Source organism: Rhinatrema bivittatum, chromosome 1 (assembly GCF_901001135.1).
Source record: "Rhinatrema bivittatum chromosome 1, aRhiBiv1.1, whole genome shotgun sequence".
NCBI lineage: Eukaryota > Metazoa > Chordata > Amphibia > Gymnophiona > Rhinatrematidae > Rhinatrema > Rhinatrema bivittatum.
Window position 1 is genome coordinate 22,652,248 of NC_042615.1, and position 20,089 is coordinate 22,672,336.

The following is a 20,089-nucleotide window of genomic DNA, read 5'->3' on the forward strand; positions in this document are numbered from 1 at the left end:
TATTTGTACACATATTCTGAATATATATATATATCTCATAAATGTCTTGAGCGTATAAAACATTTTTTTTTCTTTTTAGGAAAATTTCCATTGGGATGTTCCTTTCAATGACTTCTAACATAAAACAACACTATAATAAATTGAGCAATAGAATTTCATTGTTAGCCAGATACTGACTCCACGAGAGAAACAGTTCATCACATAATGATGAAGCAAACATATACAGCTTGCTTCATGAAAATAAAATGCTAGGTCTAGTTTTGATTGACGAATTTAATACAGTTTTGATTGACGACTTTATTACAGTTTTGATTGATGATTTTATTATAATTGACTGGTGCAGAAACATTATCAAACCTTGGCATGCTGCAAACTTGTATGAGAAAAGAATAGGAAGTCATGATGTATGCACAGTTATTCAGCATTATCAGGAGAAAAATTGTAATGTTTAGGAGGGCAGGATGCCTCTGGAGAAGTCCATGGAAAATGGGTTTTGATAGATGTAGGACAAGGTAGCAAGCTCTTTTCTATTTCAGCAAGTAACAGATGAAGTACAGGAGTACTTGAAATGCAATTTACCATCAACATTTAATACATTTAAAATATGACCCTACAATATTTTTCATGTTTCAGTTAAAATTCAGTTTCAATGAATAAAAACATATTTGTGAAGAGCTTAATCATCTCTGTGCTGAACAAAAATATAGATGCTTTTATTTGTAGGCCACAGGTGCAAATTTGGCTCAAGACTAATAATAATTATCTAAAAACCACCTTGTACCTCCACTCCTCCTCTTCCCTCCAGAACGCTGAGGAAACATCCTATGAAGATAGGGGAGAAGTATGCATTCTTTCCTCTCTATATTTGGAGCCCTCAAGATAGAACATTGATTACATTTTCGAACAAAGAATTGCTCTATACAACCAGCAACAATAATAATACTTTTATTCCTATTTCACCAACAGCATAAGATATTCAAAGTATGGTACAATCATCCCAAAATGTTAAAATCAATGACACAAAATACTGATGCATTTAAATCCTACAATCATACTCCATGCTATTTACATGCTCTAAACATCCACAAACTAATCAAGGGCTCCATTTAGCCAAACAGGGCTGACATGCATGTCAGTATCACTGCATGCTTTGTATATTCTCCAATCAACTCCACATTGCTTCAAACCAATCAATGTCTGTCATGCATAAGGTAGGTGTTACGATCCTGCCCGCGAGGAGCGCGGGCAGGCCCTCACCTCCACGCGGCCAGCCGGACCGCCGCCGCCGCAGCGGTCCCTCGGTGGCATCCGGGCTCCTCCCCGGCTGCCTTCTGCTTCATGCAGCGGGGCCGATCCCCCGCGAGCTCTCCCTCGCGGTCAGGACCCCCGCTGCAGCTCCTGTGTTCCCCAGTGTGTTGCCAACGATCCCGGGGTCCTCAGCTGGCAGGGAGGCCGTCCCTGCCGGAGCCTGCAGCTCCCTGCAGCCAGCCTTACCTTTCCTGCTCCCCTGCTTCAGTCGTCATGGCCGAGAGCCGTTCCAGCAGCCAGCCATCTCTCCAGCTTCAGGGCAGGGCTGCCCCGATGTTCGTCTGCTTCTCCTTGGGCTTCCACGTGGCTGGGAACGCTACCAACAACCCAGCTCTCTCTCTTCTCTCCAGTCTTCTAGGGCGCGAGCGCGCGCCCCTTCGCTCCTCTTCAAGGGTCAGCCAGGTGTGGCCCCCTTCTGACCCCTCCCTGGGCGTTGTCCACCTCAGCGCTACTAAAGGGCTCAGCGTTCAGTTTGTCTTTGCCTTCGCAAGGAGTTGGTCACTCCTGAGATCCTCGTTCCAGGAGCTGCCTGTGTTCCAGCCTTCTGCAAGGTCCAGTGTTCCATGTTTTCCGTCGGAGCTTCTTGTCCAGTTGTTCCAGTCCTGATGTCTCCAGTTGTTCCAGTCCTGATGTTTGCTTGTTCCTGTTCCTGCCTTGAGGTCTGATTTCTAATCCGGTATCCATGGTCCAGCCCAGATAATACAAGCCTTGTACCTTGATCCTGAAACTCGCCTGAAAGCTAAGTACCTTGCTCTTGAATCTCCTGAAAGCTAGCACCTTGATCCTGTGTCTTCCAATGTCCTGGTACCTCGTGGCAAGCCACGCCGTGGTCCGTGACCAGCCCTCGGGGCGGGCTGATTACGGCCATCTGTGATGCAAGCCATGTACCTCATTTCTCTGAGAAGTCCTTGTTCCTGACCCTGTTACCTGCCTTGGCTGCCGGTGTGCATCAATCCTACCTTGGCTGCCGGTGTGCAGCAAACTGCTTCTTCCCTGATGCCTTGATGTCGGTGCCTGATCCAGTTCCTAATCCAGTCCCAGATGTTCTGCCCTTTGTCTTCGTCTGGCTCCTGAGCCTTCTGGCCTGTTGGGCCCTGGAGTGACCAACAGGTGGGATTCGTCCCTGTGCTTTGGAGCTTCCCTTCCTGCCAGCCGACGGGGCTTCGGATGTCAGTATCCCAGCATCGGAGTTCGCTTCGCCTGGATCTCTCCTGCATTCTCCTGTTCTCAGCTTGGTCCGTGACCTGCCCTCCAAGGCAGTGTTGGGGATGCGTGGGACAGGGTGGCCCTTGACTCAGTCCCAGGAGTGGTCTGAGCGGGGTGCCCTGAGGGACAGTGCCCATGTCTTCCTTCAGCCCTTGTTCCTGAGTCTACATCAGCACCTTCAGTACCTTGTTTATGAACCTACCTCTGCATCTTCAGTACCTCGCCTTTGAATCTACCTCTGCACCTTCAGTACCTCGCTTCTGAGTCTACCTCTGCACTCCCAGTACCTTGCTTCTGAGTCTACGTTAGCACGCCCAGTATCTTGTCTCTGAGTCTTCGTCTGCACTTCTAGTACCTTGCTTCTGAGTCTACGTCAGCACGTCCAGTACCTTGCTTCTGAGTCTACGTCAGCACGTCCAGTACCCTGCTTCTGAGTCTACGTCTGCACTTCCAGTACCTTGCTTCTGAATCTACGTCAGCACGTCCAGTACCTTGCTTCTGAATCTACGTCAGCACGTCCAGTACCTTGCTTCTGAGTCTACGTTAGCACGCCCAGTATCTTGTTTCTGAGTCTTCGTCTGCACTTCCAGTACCTTGCTTCTGAGTCTACGTCAGCACGTCCAGTACCTTACTTCTGAGTCTACGTCTGCACTTCCAGTACCTTGCTTCTGAGTCTACGTCTGCACTCCTAGTACCCTGCTTCTGAGTCTACGTCTGCACTTCCAGTATCCTGCCTCTGAGTCTCTTCTGAATCTATGTTCCAGTCTTCGTTGTCCTGGCCTCTGTCCGGCCTGCCGCTTTGTGCCGTTCCCTGCAGCAGGTCCGAAAGGGCTGGGAACGGTCGGAGGACTGTTCACAAGACCAACATTGCGTTGTTGGGTCTTCCGAAGCGTGCAGGTCCGGAGGAGGGCCTGTCGCCTGGTCATCACTCCAGTCTTGCTTCTGTCCAACCCATGCTCAGGCATGCCACGCCTCCCACGGCCCTCTTCGGAATCCCCTGGGGTCGAGCCACGGCCCAAGGACACATATCTCTCAGGAAGTGGGATCGCTCTTTGAGCACTCCGCAACAGGTAGGTATCCTAAAAACTCTTTTACTAGCGAAGTCTGAATTCTCTATTACCATCCCTTACGTTATTTGGTATGGACTCAATAACTGCCCATTGCAATTGATCAAAACTATGACAATATTGAATGCAATGAGTCACTAAGGATGCTTCTGTCTTGCTCGTATTCAAACAACTCCATTGTTCTGTTAGATAGTCACATTCTGATATTATGCTTTGTATGTCCTATATACACCTTTGGACATGGGAAAATTGCATGTATCACAAAAGTGAATTGACAGTATCATAACTCCATGAAACCCAATATTGTGAAGTAGGATGTATCCACTTCCCCCCTGTAATAGTTTGATTGCCCAAATCACAAGTTCCACATTGTCTGTGTTGACCCAAATGATTCCCACATTTTGTCTCCTCATACAAAGAATGGACTAGATGATCTCTTGTATTATATCCTCAGGTATAGACAAACATGGGGTCTTCTCTAAATAGTGAATGCATTGCAAGTACATACCAGTGCTTACCGATGATTAATCATATCTCAAAAAGACCAATCTGAATAAGGCAAAACACTTTATCTTATTCTCTTCTCTTTTACTCTTCTACTGTAACAGCTGTTCTTGGCCAGAATATAGTACTCTCAAATATGCTTGTTTTATAATCCTGTGAGGCAGTGCCCCTATGTTCCCTCTTAAACCAGGGGAGTGCAAACACTTGGACAAATGGCTCCAAGCTGAGGGAGGGGAGTATGTGAGGCAGTGCCCTTATGTTCCCCCTTAAACCAGTGCAGGACCAGGCTAAGTACCTGGTCCCCTTTAATTCTCCTTGTGAGAGAGAGCTCTGTGTGCGGGGCCCAACAGGGGAGGAATAAGAGCTGGGAGCCAGGTGGGTTAGACATACCAGGCCCAGGTCTCCAGGAGGAAGGCAGCTCCTGTAGAACATTGCTGTCCAAACACCGAGCTGTAACAAAGTTGTATGAGTTCTGAGGGAAGCGGTACTAACTGAGTAATCGGAGTACATTGTTCTGAAGGTAAAGGCAGTCTACTAATGTGTATGTCTTAAAGTGGCAAATAAAGTTAAAGTGTTTTAAGAAAGGCAGAAGGCAGTCCAGGTTTGTGCTAGGGGATCATAGCTCAGTCTTACATATGGTGTCCTGCATGGGATTTTTTTTCTCTCAATACAGAACAAAATCCAGTCTCCAAAGAAAATTGTGTATGTGTGGCCCGCCAGAAGCAGTTTAGAGGACAAACAGTTTGCAGAAGAGAGAGGAAAGTATCTGTTCGGAATACAAAAAATGTTGTGAAGAGGATCTGTGGTTCTAAAATAAAGTACAGAAAACAGGGGCCTTTGCCTCTAAAACAAAGTACAGAGTTCAGGAGTACATAGAACATGGTGGCTTGTGAAAGGACGTGGCTCAGAAGCTGCACTAAAGAATAAAATGTTTCTGGTAGAGAGGAAACTGAATGGGCCGGGTTGCAGGGACAGTCAGAAAGTGATAGGTTTGAACTGGCTAAAGAGAGAAGCTCTGCTGGGGTAGATAAGGATATAACAGTAGAAACGCAATGCTAGTTATGCAGGCTTTTTAAAATCCTTTTTTGCTTTGCAAAAGAAAAGAGGAAGGGCCCTTAGTGTGCACCTTTCGAATACATTTACACTATTATAAATCACAAAGGGACAGATTTTTAAAAAAGTACGCCGGCACGCGCAAGGCTGCCCAATATCAGCGGCCTGCACGCGCCGAGCTGCGCAGCCTGACTCCGTTCCCTCCGAGGCCGCTCCGAAATCGGTGCAGCCTCGGAGGGAACTTTTTTTTTGTCCCCCCCACCTTTCCCTCCCTTCCCCTATCTAACCCACCCCCCCAAGCCCTAACTAAATCCCCCTCCCTTACCTTATTTCGTCGAGTTACGCATGCCTCTGGCAGGCGTAACTTGCACGCGTCGCCGGCTCCCTGCCCCGGCACAGGCCGATGTGCCAGAGCACTCGGCCCTGCCCCTGGACTGCTGTCATGCCCTGGACCTGCCCCTGGATACGCCCCGAATGCCGCGTCACCCCCGACATGCCCCCCCGACATGCATCCCAATCATAGCCCCAGGACTTACGCGCGTCCCGGGGCTTTGTGTGCGCCGGCGTGCAGGGCTTTTAAAATCTACCCCAAAGTGTGCACTAACTCAAATAATGAGCAGTAAATGAAAAATTTAAAAAACAAAAATAAACAAACATTTAAAAAATGAGCAAACAACATATGAAAACAAATGTTTTATTGATGCTCAGCCCTCCTGGCATCGTATTACAGTGCTTCTGGTAGTTCCTTTTAATCACACGGGTGGCGCCCAATAAAATTGGACTAATTCTTCATCTTTCTGCCACATTTTTCTTGGCCTCTGATTGTATCTTTTGATACTTGAGGATCTTCTGCTCTACATTAATGGTAGAGTCCTTTTCCAAACATGCAAAGTAAGGGAACTAAAATCCCAACTGTGTAAGGTCTATTACCTAATCCTCTATGATAAAAATGTACAATTTTACATCGTTAATGTAACTACAAGTATAGCAGACACTACATAGTAATTGCATTCCATGTTAAGAAATAAAACAAAATAAAAATGGCATTTGTATTTTCATGACCTTTAGCAAGTTCCCTCTTTATGAGCCGAGCTGAACAGGTTCCTTCCTAATATCACACACAAAGAAAGGTAAGTCCTACCCTTTAGAGCAGGCTTGCAGTGTAAGTCCTGAGGGGGTGATTAGCTTTGTAAGGTGTTCTGGAAATGTTGGTAAGCAGAATTATTTTTACTGTTTCGATTTTGGGTGTATGGGGGGGGGGGGGGGGTCGGGGGTTGTTGGGTCAGGACGATAGCTGTGTTCTTTTTTTTTTTTTTTCTTTAATTGTGCTCCACATCGATGATTATGAGGACGGGTGAAGAAAGGAAATCTTTGTAAACGAAATCAATAAGCAACACGTAAATCAATCAATCAATCAATCAATCAATAAATAAATAGATAAATAAATAAATGAATAAATACATGTTGTTATCTTTTCAGTGCATGTTTCTGTGACTTAGTAAGGTTCGGTCCCTGGGAAAGAAACTGCACACCTGTTAATTCATGGCTACCCCATTATGGCTGATAATACATTTAAGTGGGCTCTCCTGCCCCTTTGACATCAGCAATATCCGAAACAGAGGGGTCTGAGCTCCACGGGATGCTTTTCAATGAGGGAGTCTTCTGGGGTGCAATCCAGTCACGGAATTATTCATCGTTTTGTCATTCCTGCCTTACTAAAGGCCTGAGCGCAGAGCTGAATGCAATTTGCTTATCTAAAACGGCCTTCGGTATCCTTCCCCATCAAACATTTCTTTAGATTTTGACCCGGCAGAACTGCCTGTTACTAAGTTTTCCAGCAGTCTGCATATTCCTTCCTAACCCAGTGAGAACTTTTAGAGGAAGTTTTAACAAAGGCTACTGCTGTAACATTTAAGAAATCCTGAGCTTGCTGCACGCTTCAGCTCAACATAATGAAGCACTCTTTCCCTTATTATTAAAAAGGTCTTGGTATTTACCACTTGATAGCCTTGATCCAGATAAATCACTGAATTAAGAGAGTAATTAGACATTAAAATCAATTACTATACTGCTAGATGCATGCACGAAGGGTGGAGGAAAGATACAGCTTTCAAAAAGGCTCCACATCTACCTTTTACCTACCATTTGTTTTTGTCTGTCCGTTTAGGCACTATAGTGGAGTCAGCAAAATATTTTTTTGGCTTCTAGAGGGAAAAGAGCTGAAAATATTTGAATTTTTTAGGCATCTGGCAATGTGTCTGTTTGTCTAATTTTTCAACTGCCCTTGAATTTATTTATTTAGCATTTTTATATACCGACTTTCCAATAACAGAGTTACTGATCAATTCGGTTTACATATTAACAGTAACATTGACAAGTAAATGTCTTACAATGAACAGGTCGATATAACTTGGATAAGTATATATGGAGTTAATAACATTTTAAATGGACATTTGAATTGACATTTGAATGGACAATGCTTACGAACACAGGTAAACCTAGCTGTGGAACTAGGGCTAATAATAGCTTTTCTGCTGCTCTGTGCAATTAGGGGCAGATTTTAAAAGCCCTAAGCACATAAATCCAGCTGGATCTACGCGCCGAGCCTATTTTGCATAGGTCTGGCGAAGCACAAAGCCCTGGGACGCGCATATGTTCTGGGGCTTGAAAAAAGGGGCGGGGCCATGGCCAGAGGCCTCTGTAGGGCCGCTAGGCCAGGGAATCGTGCGCCGGCACTTGGCCGGCACGCGCAACCTACACCTGCCTAGAGGCAGGCGCAACTTGTAAAATAAAGGTTAGGGGGGGTTTAGGTAGGGCTGGGGGTCGGGTTAGGTAGGGGAAGGGCGGGGAAGGTGAGGGGTGGAAGCGGCCTCGGAGGGAACGGGGAAAGCCATCGGGGGCTCCCCTAGGGCTCGGCGCGTGCAAGATGCTCAAGTGTGCACCCACTTGCGCGCGCCAACCCCGGCTTTTAGAACGTGCGCGCGGGTGCGCGCACATGTTATAAAATAAGGCGTACATTTGTGCGCGCTGGGTGGCGCGCACAAATGTACCCCGTGTGCGTAGGTTTAAAAATCCGGCCCCTAATGTACGGCCCCCCTCTCCCTGATGCATTCAGTCTCTGGTCCCAGGCCTGTCAAAAACAAGCCCAGCTGACTCCAGCAATCTCTGGGGCCGATGCAAAAAATCAGCATGGAAAACGGGCGCTCAGTGTTGAGGCGCACCCAGCACCACTCCTCGGCCTGAGAATCAATATTTAAATAATGGGTCAGGTTGCTAAAGAGGCGCTAGGGACAAATGTGCGACCCTAGAACCTTCTTGGTAATGAGTGCCCAGGGGAGGTGGCTGTCAGCAGGTTAGGAATGTTACGAGCGCGCGCGGGCGCGGTCGTCTTGAGCTGGTGGTGAGCCTTTGGGCCACGGCGAAAGCTAGGGAGAAGCCCCAGCCACACCATGGGAGGTGAGCTGGGCAGGCATGGTGAGCCAGGCGGGTACAGAAGCAGGGAGTCCGACCCTCAGCCGGACCTGCATGCCCATGGTAGCCAACACGGGGAAGTTGACTGATGAACGGTCCTCCGACTGTTCCCGGCCCTTTCGGACCTGCCGCTGGGAACGGCAATGGGCAGCAGGCCGGACAGAGGCGAGGGCAGACAGAGTCCTTTACACTTAAGATGTCAGACGGGGGCTGAAGCAGACATCCAAGACAGGCTGAAGCAAGACGTTGGAGACATCAGGGCAAAGGCTGAAGCAGACATCGTAGACAAGGCTGGAAGGAAACATGGCACTGTCCATCAGGGCACCCTACTCAGCCCACCCGTGGGACTGAGTCGCAGACCACCCCGTCCCAGACGCGCCCTACACAGCCCAGGAAGGCTGGTCGCGGACCACGCTGAGGAAAGGAGGGTGCAGGGAAGACAAAGCGGAAGATCCAGGCGAGCAGAGACTCCGATGCTGGGATACTCACATCCGAAGCCCCCTTCGGCTGGCAGGCAGGGAAGCTCAAGAACCCAGGGGACGAATCCCTCCTGTTGGCCACTCCAGGGCCCAACAGGACAGAAGGCTCAGGAACCAGACGAGGACATAGGGCAGAACAACCGGAACTGGAACAGGAACAGGAACAGGATCAGGCAGCTTCAGGAACAGACATCAAGGCAAGGTCAGGAACAGAGAGCCATCAAGGCAAGGTCAGGAACAGAGAGCCATCAACGCAAGGCAGACCACGGTAGACCTGGATCGGCAAGGTTACAGACGACTGTAGAGCCCGATCCGAAGGCCAGTTGCAAAAGAAAAGGAAGTCCTTATATACTGGAGGTAGAAGGCAACTCCCTGGGAGGAGCTTGCCAGGACCGCCCACCGCTGGCCCTATAAATAAGGAGGAGAGCTGCGGGCCGGCCCCTAGGAGAAGGGCGTCGCCAGACAGGAAGTCCAAACGCTGGCAAGCAAGCCACAGGCACAGCTAGGCCTCTCAGGCCCTGGAGCAAGTCCCGGATGGTGTACAGGAGAGGCCCTGGCTTCGCAGCGGCCTCCGGGAGGAAGGTAAGATACCTCCTGTAGCGCAGCAACAGGGGGGATCGCAACAAGGAAAATGGGTGCTCAATTTTATGAGAGTCCATTTTCCTAACTTGTTCACAGCCGCGGGTTAGGGAAATGGATGCTCGTTATCTGAGGGGCCCTTTTCCTTACCTCTTCGCCGGCACACTTTTTTTTTTTTAATTTTAAACCTTTTGGTTCCTCTGACTTTATATCACCATGATATTAAGTTGGAAGATGTACGGAAAATCAGTATTTTCTGCTTTTCTGTACACTTTTTTGGGCTGCTCTAGGGCAGGCATTAATTTCTGAGCATAAAAATGTGTTGGTAAGAGCACACTTTTTTTTTTTTGATCTGGGAGAATACCTAATAGCCTCATCAACATGCATTTGCATGTTGATGAGTGCTATTAGTTTCACCGGGGGGGGGGTTTGGACGTGCATTTTGGAAGTGCTAATCCCCTTTTAGCATAAGGGGTTCTGGACGTGCATCCAAAACGTGCGTCCAATCACGGGTTAAATAGTGCTCTCGGTTGAGCTCACTGTTTTGCATTGGCCCCTATATTTTTCAAAGCTGACACCCCTATCCACCCGACGGAACCCAAAGTCAAGGGAAGGGTATGAGTTATGCTAGACAAACATAAAACCTTACACACATGCCACTGCTATCCTTCTACACTCCCACACCCTTTACTGACACACACAATTAATTTATGCATTTATAACAGATTTTACATGAAAAAGAACATTCAAAAGTACAGTCTTCTAAGGAAAAAATATCACTTAGAAGATGCATATTATATTTACATGCACTGCTGTGCTGCCAACCAGAAAACTCTGCAAAAACATCACTTAGAACTCCCATAGAATTAGAGTTTTTATAATGCATGCTGGGTGTGGGCTTGGCCCTCAGAAAGCCATAAACAAACGGAATTATCATTACAAAATAGTAAACCTCCCATTCCAAAACAAACCTAACTGCCAGCACTCAAATAGTAGCAACCTTATCTATGAAAAGACAACACTGCACATAAGACATCAAGTCCTAGAACACCAATACACCTCCTATTAGGAAAACAGAACAAGCCAGGCTGCTATAGATCCCTTCACAGAAATTACGTGCCAGTAAAATACCTCACCTCGGTCACATATGCAGAACAAAGACAGACCCTGACCACATACAGAATAAAGAGGTCAGAAAGTGTAAAATGAAACGTGCTGAGAAGAACTGAACTGGAACCCACAACAATCTAGCATCTTTATGCAGAACAACAATGGAAAAGCAGAAACATTATCATTGTTCATGAAACATTAAATAAAATCAAGAAATATGAAACATCAATCATAATAGTAAATGATAAAAAGAATAAATATTTTAAATATTTACATTTTCACAAACACCAATGAAATATTTCAAAACATATGATGAATACAACATCCAATAATTAAAAAATGTTCTATTTCCTCCTCATAAAACAATAAAATATTTCAAAAGAGCAGAAACATCAAATTACACCCAATAATTAAAACTAATAAGGATCAAAAAAATCTCCTGCTCTCTGTACCTGGGATCTTTAGATCCTGAGTTTTTTTTTCTCTCTCTCTCTCTCACTCTCAAACGCACACAAAAACAATTCATATCTTCACACACTTCCTCTCTCATATACATGCATAGGCTCTCACACATACTCCCTCTCTCAAAATTACACAGGCTCACTCTCTCACAGACACAATATGTGTGTGTATGCTTGCCTGTGAGAGCTTCTGTGTGACACAAAGGCTCCCACAGGCACACACACATGCAGGCAGGCATTCACAGGCACTCACACAGACACATGCATGCACACAGGCTCTCACAAAGACACACACATGCACAGATTCTCTCTCATACACACTCACATGGCCTCCTCTTCTTTTCAGGGTGTGGTGGGATGAACTCCACCACGGCTCCTGCTGGCCTCCTGTTTTTAAGCCGTGGTGAGATGAGCCCGCTGATCTTCTTGCACTGGGGGGAGGGGATGGAGAGTGGAAGCTGTGCACACTTGTGAGAAAAACGATGCGCAGGTGCACATGCACATTAGAGGGAACACTGTGGCCTTCTTCAGCCACTGGTGGGCTGGGCTCCATCGGCTACCCCATGGCCTCTCCTGCTGCAACTGCTGCCCTCGGGTGTGCCGTCCCATGCAAATGCATTGGGCTGGATTTTAAGATTTAGGCGGGGGAGTAGATTTGCGCGCGCATGTTATAAAATCCGGGATCGGCGCGCACAAGGGGGTGCACACTTGTGCACCTTGCGCGCGTCAAGCTGTGCAGCCTTCCTCTGTTCCCTCCGAGGCCGCTCTGAATCGGAGCGGCCTTGGAGGGAACTTTCTTTCCGCCCCCCACCTTCCCCTCCCTTCCCCTACCTAACCCTCCCCCCAGCCCTACCTACCCCCCCCCTTACCTTTAACTTAGAAGTTGCGTAGGTTGCGTAGGTTGCACGCGCCGGCCAATAGCCGGCTCGCAATCCCAGGCACAGCTGCAAATGGCATCTGTGCCTGGAGGCTCCGGCCCCGCCCCGTCACGTCCCACAGCCCTGGGACATACGCTTGTCCCGGGGCTTGCGCACGTTGCCGAGCCTATGCAAAATAAGCTCGGCGGGCGCAGGAGGGATTTAAAAGGGTTACGACGTATATTACGCGCGTAACCCTTTTAAAATTCGCTCCATTGTGTGCACACCTGTTTGCGCTAGGCCTGTGGGGGACAGACAATAAAGTTGCTATGTTGTACATTTAAAATTAAAATGAGAAAAAGGAAAATTAGTTTCTTACCTGATAATTTTCGTTCCTGTAGTACCAAGGATCAGTCCAGGACACCTGGGTTGTGACTCCGCACCAGTAGATGGAGACAGACTAAAACTTGTGGGCTGAGCCATATAGGACCCTGTGCCAATCACAGCCCCTCAGTCTTACGTAATGTCAAAGTAGAAATGCAACTAGAACTAGCTACCAACTACCTTTAAGGAAACCGAACATAACGCAAACCCCTTTCGAAACTGGACTCCGCAACCAGCAGAGCGCAAACAAGCGACCAGGTTAGCTAAGAAAACACTGAGCGGACTCTCTAATACTACTACGCAGTGCTGCGGGTGGGATCCTGGACTGATCCTTGGTACTACAGGAACGAAAATTATTAGGTAAGAAACTAATTTTCCTTTCCCTGTACGTACCAGAATCAGTCCAGGACACCTGGGATGTACCAGAGCTAAATTACCAAGGGTGGGAGCAGAGCAGAGAGTCCCGCTCGGAGTACCTACTCTCCAAAACCCCCGGAATCAGTAGCCTGAACCTCCAACCGGTAATGTCTAATGAAGGTATGGAACAACTTCCAGGTAGCCGCCCTGCAAATCTCCGGAGGCGACATCTGCGAAGACTCCACCCAAGACGCCGCTGGGGACCGTGTCGAGTGAGCCCTGAGGAGGCCCCCAGGAACCTGTTTTCCCCACACGAGGTACCGGTTTTCCCCACACGAGGTATGCCAAACCAATGGTTTCTTTTAGCCAAACGGGCAATCGTCGTGTGGGATCCTGCCGCCCCCGTTCTTTGGACCCGAAAAGGAAACAAACAAAAGATTTGCTATCCGAAAAGAATTCGTGATAGAAGGGATCTTCGCACAGCAAGCCTCTTTAAGTCCCTCGCTAGGGGATCAGAGGAGCTCCCGGCCGCAAAGCAGACAGCTCAACTGACTGATTCAGAAGAAAAAACGACCTTAGGTAGAGAGGAAGGGATCGACCGCAAGGATACCCCCGAGGCGGAAATACGCAAAAAGGGATCTCTACAGGAGAGAGCCTGCAACTCGGAGAAGTGCCGCGCCGAGGCAATCGCCACCAAGAATACAGTCTACAATGTGAAATCCTTAAGATTTGTACGCTTCAAGGTTCAAACGGTGCCGTGCACAAGGTGGAAAGAACCCAATTAAGGTTCCAGGACGGGCAGGGGAAACGCAATGGAGGACGGAAATGCTTAGCCCCCTCAGAGACAACGGGAGACAACAGGACCCGCCAGCAACCAAGCGCCGCCACCTGGACCCGCAGGGAACTGCATGCCAAGCCTTCGGCCAGACCAGCCCGGATAAAGCCAGAAGATCAGAAACCACACTCCGCTGCACGCACCATTCCTCAAAGACTACCGAGACCCGGACGTACGCCAAGGACGTAGACTGCTTCCCGGACCTCAGCAGCATAGCCATCACCGCGGCAGAGTAACATTTCCTCTGTAGCCGAGTCCTCTCAAACGCCATGCCGCGAGACAGGAGGGATCCGCATCCGCCAACCAGACGGGGCCCTGACGGAGGAGCCCCGTGAGCCCCTGGAGACGCATGGGATGCATGGTAGCCATCCCCGACCAACTGAATGAGGTCCGTGAACCACGGACGGCGAGGCCATTCCGGAGCCACCATGATCACGTTGAACGGGTGCAATTCTATGCGGTGCAGAATCTTGCCGAACATCGACCACGGAGGAAAAACGTACAGTCGGACATCCGTCGGCCAGGGAAGCACCAATGCATCGACTCCTTCTGCTCCCCTTTCTCGAAGCCAATTGAAGAATCGCGGAACCTACGCACTGTGGCCTCCGGTCATCCAGTCCATATGGGGATACCCCACGTCTTGCCGATGAGGCGAACCGCTTCGTCTGCCAGCTCCCATTCCCCGGGATCCCGACGATGACGGCTGAGAAATCCGCCTGGGCGTCGTCGACCCCGGTGATGTGAGAGGCTGCGACGTTGTCGAGAATTAGTTCCGACCAAGCCATCAAGAGCCGCGCCTCCTCTGCTACCTGTGGGCTTCTCGTCCCGCCTTGGCGATTGACGTGGGCTTCTCGTCCCACCTTGGAGATTGATGTAGGCCACTGTGGTTGCATTGTCCGATAAAACACGGACTGCCCGTCCCCTCAGCAGAGGTAGGAACGAGAGCAGCGCCAAACGGACCGCTCTGTTCTCCAGTCAGTTGATAGCCCATCGGGCCTGATACACTGACCATAGGCCTTGAACTGACTTTCCTAGACAGACTGCTCCCTATCCGGAGAGACTGGTGTCCATGGTCACCACTGTCCAGTTGGGCACTAGGAGGGACACTCCAGAGGTCAGATGACTGGAATCGAGCCACCAGGACAGGCTGGATCTCGCCCGGCCTACGAGTTGAAGTGGACGGTAGAATTCCCCCGAAAACGGCTTCCAGCGGGATAGTAAGGATGACCGCAATGGCCGTAGATGAGTGAACGCCCAGTGGACCAACGTGAGAGTGGAGGCCATAGTACCCAGGACCATCAGGTAATCGCCGACCCGTGGTAGGTGTAGCAACAGCAAGCGCCTCACTTGAGACTGCAGTTTGCACCTTCGTTCCTGCGATAGGAACACGCAGCACCGTGTCGTCGAAGGTATTCCAAGGTCTGCGTGGGTACCACTTGACTCTTGTTGAAATTGACTACCCAGCCTAGAGACTGCAAGAGTTGTAGGCCCCTGGCCACCGCCAGCCGACACTGATCCTCGGACTTCGCCCGAATCAACCAATCGTCCAGGTAAGGATGAACCAGAAACCCTCCCGGCGTAGCTGCGCCGCCACCATGACCATCACCTTCATGAACGTACGAGGCGCCGTTGCGAGCCCAAACGGGAGAGCCCTGAATAGATAATGCCGCCCTAGGATGCAGAACCTTAGGGATCACTGAAACGACAGTTGAATGCCTACGTGAAGGTACGCCTTGGTGAGATCTAGTGAGGCCAGGAACTCTCCTGTACGCACCGAGGCGATCACCGACCAAATACTTTCCATTTTGAAGTGAGGCACACGCAGGCCTCCGTTCACCCCTTTTAGATCCAGGATTGGTCTTGAAGAGCCGTCTTTCTTTGGAACAATGAAGTACTTGGAGTAACGCCCTTTGCCGTGCTGACAGATCGGAACGGGGAAAATGGCTCCCAGATTTTCCAAGCGCCGGATGGTGTCTAGCACTGCTGCCTTCTTTTCGGGAGCCTTGCACGGCGAGACCAGGAATTTGACTGCTGGGGAACGAACAAAATCTAATGCGTAGCCGTGCTTTATCACGTTGAGGACCCACTGGCCCGACGTTATCCTGGCCCATTCCCCGACCAACAAGGTTAACCGCGCCCCTACATTGGAAACGACGTGCTGGGGCTGAGGTGAGGAATGGGCCGGCCGCGTAACATTGTGAAGACTTGGGCTCCTCCCTGTCTACCGAAGCGTGTACCCCGAAAAGACTGCTGCCATTGAGGGATTCGGGAGGAAGCTGACCCATAAGAAGGACCGGTAGACCTTTGAGACGCGAATTCCTGGGCCCTCGGAAACAGGATGCCGAAAAGGAGGAGTGCGCCCTGAATCTGCCCTCGGGCAGCCGGTGTGGACGAACCATCTGCAGCCCAGTTGCGCAGCCACAGCAGGCGACGCGCCTGCTGTGGCTGCCGCCACAGCCGCCATCCCGGACCTAGCGGATGAATGCAGCAAACCGTGGAGAGCATCTGCCCCATACGCAATTGCTGCCTCCACCTATCTGCCTGAGATGCCTCTGCCGCCGACAGACCTGCGTTCGCCTGAAGAACTTGGGCCCAGCGCAGACTCACTCGGATAGCGAAGTCGGTACAGATGGCAGCCCGCACACCAAGGGCAGACACTTCACAAATCTTCTGGAGTTGCACTTCCAGCTTCCTATCCTGTAGATCCCGGAGAGCCGTGGCTCCCGTAACCGGAATGGTCGACCTCTTCATCACCGCAGGGACTGCGGAATCCACCTGCGGCAGTCGAAGGAGTTCCAGCGCATCCTCGGGTAGCGGGTAAAGCTTGTCCATGGCCTTACTGCCCTGCAAGCGTAACTCCGGCGTATCCCATTCACTGAACAGGATATCTGTCAATGAAAAGTGAAAAGGAAATGCTACTGCTGGCCCCGTGAGACCTAAGAGCACCTGATCCATGCTTGCCTCTGGACGTGCCACCTCCGGCGGAGCCTCTATTGCCAGTTCCTGAAGAATTGCTGGAAGCAGCGGGGACAGTGCTTCCCTGCGAAATAGCCGCACCACCTTGGGGTCATCCCCCTCCACGGCTAGTGTCCCCTTGCCCGCGCTAGGCTGGACGGGACCGTCCGCAGCCGCCTCCTAGGCCCCCATCAGGGGCTCCTCTGGAGACTCTGAGCCAACGGCCGATGAAGATTCCTTCTCAGACTCCTGAGGTACGGCACGCGGCGGATGCTTCCACCGCGAGGGCTCCCGAGAGCCCTCCGCAACATCCATAGTGTCCTTCTTCTTTGGAGCAGACCAGCGGGTGGCCTCCCCCCCCCGCGACGCCCCTCCGGCTGCGCTTACTATGCTTATATTTGAAAACCCTGCACAACAGAAGCGCAAAAAACAGATGAAAAAAAGAACACGAATCTGAAGAAACATCCGCGGTAGCCACCGGGGATCGAGGCCCCTCCGTGGGGACCCCCCCCCCCCCGCCGGACCCCGCTGCGGAGAAAACGCGGGGGGCGGAGCTGTATCCCCTGCTGTGAACCGAGCAAAATCGTGGCTGGAATCTAAAATGGCCGCCGCACTCGCACAGCGTGGGAAAAATTCTTGGGCCCATCAGCCGAGCCCCCCCCCCCGCGCGGCGGTGATCGCGCGGTTCAGGACCGGGCCCCCCGAGGCGATCCGGACACTCCTTCGCCCGTGAGCCAGGAGCTGTGGAGATGTTGCCGTGATTTTTTTTTTTTTTTTTTTTTTAACGTGCGCGAGCCGAGCCGCAGGCCGACCCTCGAGGCATGCCGGCGATCGCGGCGCAAAATGGGTGGGAAACGCAGCGAAATTCCAAATAAAATTAAAAACTCAAAACCGGCGACCTCCCTCCTGCTACCGGCGCCCCCCCCCTAAAAACGGAGCGGAGACGCGAGGAAAACGGAGAGCCGGCACAACGAAAACAAAAAACCCTTTTTTTTTTTTTTTTTTACAAAGCTTGCAGCTGTCCTTGGTTCTGGAGCCCTTTTCCTGCAGGGGTGAGTGAACCGGGCTCCCCGGTGTCACCCCTGACGCTGCTACTAGGTAAGCCGGGTCCTCGACCCTAGCAGTGGCCTCGACCAGGGGGGGGTAGGGCGGACAGCTTTACTCACCAAAAGAAAACACCTACTTTGAGAAGCTCACCGAAGCTTACCTCAAAAGCACCAAGTTACATAAAACTAACCGGACCTGACCGACTAACAGAATCATGCCAGGCAGGGGCTGTGACTGCACCTGCACCATCTACTGGAGACAGAGTAAGACTGAGGGGCTGTGATTGGCACAGGGTCCTATATGGCTTAGCCCACAAGTTTTAGTCTGTCTCCATCTACTGGTGCGGAGTCACAACCCAGGTGTCCTGGACTGATCATGGTACGTACAGGGAATATGTTTTTACTCAACACATAATTAAGCTCTGGAATTTGTTGCCAGAGGATGTGGTTAGTGCAGTTAGTGTAGCTGGGTTTTAAAATGGTTTGGATAAGTTCATGGAGGAGAAGTCCATTAACTGCTATTAATCAAAGCTGAGTTAGGAAATAGCCATTGTTTATTTCTGGCTTTAGTAGAATGGGAACTATTTAATGTTTGCCAGGTACTTGTAACCTAAATTGGCCACTGTCGTTCTGACCCAGTATGGCAAATTCTTATATTCTTAGGTTCATTATTAAGGTGGAGTGACAGTAATCCACGTCTTCTCCATACGATAAGCAGTATGGAATCTATCAACCCCTTGGGATCCTGCCAGGTACTTATGACTTGGATTGGCCACTGCTGGAAACAGGATACTGGGCTTGATGGACCTTTGGTGTAACCTAGTATGGCAAATTTATGTTTTTTTGTTATGGATAAGAAAATACATACAGTACCTGAATGCAATCCACTTTGAAGTGCTTAAAAGCAGAATATTGAAAAAAAAAAATGAATACATAAAAAAAGTTTTCCTCTACCCATCATACACACAAACCATGTCATGCATTCCCCCTTCAGAAATAAAGTCCCATCTAAAAAACACCCCACACCTTCTGCCTGCTTCAACACACATACATCCTCTCTCCTGCTCAAACATGCACTCATCATGTACGCCTGATGCACACTCACCGAAAGCATCATTTCAGCGAGGCTCGGCAATGGAAGTCACCTTATATTATTGTTCAATTCTGTGCCACTTACGTCAAAGACCCTGAGCGGCTAAGAAGGGAACACACACGATTGTAAACACTTCCTTTAAAAGAAAGCAAATACAATGTCTTAATGAAAGCAATAGAACAAGTGTGATTAAGACATATGAAAACCAAATTAAAACGTCAAGTGATAAAAAGTACACGACAAGTGCACTTTTTTCCTCTCTGAGAAACCGGAAGGGCCTTTAAAGCTGAGCAGGAGATGTGGACAGGCAGACCGGATGGGCCGCAGGCTCTTAACTGCCTCTGCGTTCTCTGTTTCTACAAATAACTGCAGGAACCTTCAGAGCATCTGGCTGCTTTATGTCTTTACTCTTTTCAGATTTGTAGGTTGGCGGATTATAAATCAAATCCTCTGACTAGCATCTTCTTTAAAAGGAGATATTCCTGAATTACTTAGCAAAAACGGAAAATGTCCCCCAAGGCTTGCAAATGAGATACCCGAGGTGGGCTGGAGGAGAGAGAGGAAGAGAGTCTATCGGAAGGCCATTTTCAAAGATATGTGTGTGGGTAAAACTGTGCTTTACCCACAGAAAATGGACAATTATAAAATGTGTGCACGCATCTTTTCCTACAGTCAGCAGAGGCATTCCCTGGGACTGAGTTGGGCAGGGGATTTCACTGTTTGAATACTTTTGTATTTTCAAATGTGCACATGTACATTTTTTATAAAAACAGGCTGCACGTGAATTAGCAGGTGGTGCCACTGGGTGGGACAATTTTCAAAGTTCTTACTATCCCTTTGAAAACTGGTGTAACTTATGCACATATTTGATTTAAAATGTATGCAAGCTGTTACAAAATTATCCCCTTAATCTTCAGAGAGTGCACACTGCTGAATATATATATTATATATATATATTTTTTTTTTTTTTGTTTCATTTCATTTTCCATTTTCATATGCACAACTTGCAAATTGTGCTCACAAAAGCAGAAAACAAAATGGAATTAAAATGAATGTCTTTTCTTATTTTATTTTATTTTTTTGCTTGCATTTATAATGACACAAAATGAAGTAGCCTGTTTCATTAGGTTTTTCGTGTCATATCCCTATTGCGGAAGAGTAGATTCTTCTTGAGATGGAGATGCCAGCGGTTGAGTTCAAACTCTGCCGAATTTACTTGTGGAATGAAGGACAGACACAAAAAAAGGGGCTTGAATTTGTGCAAGTTTGAAACTTGCATGCAGTAGTACCAGTTCCCAAGGCTTCAGCTCTAGCTACGTATGGA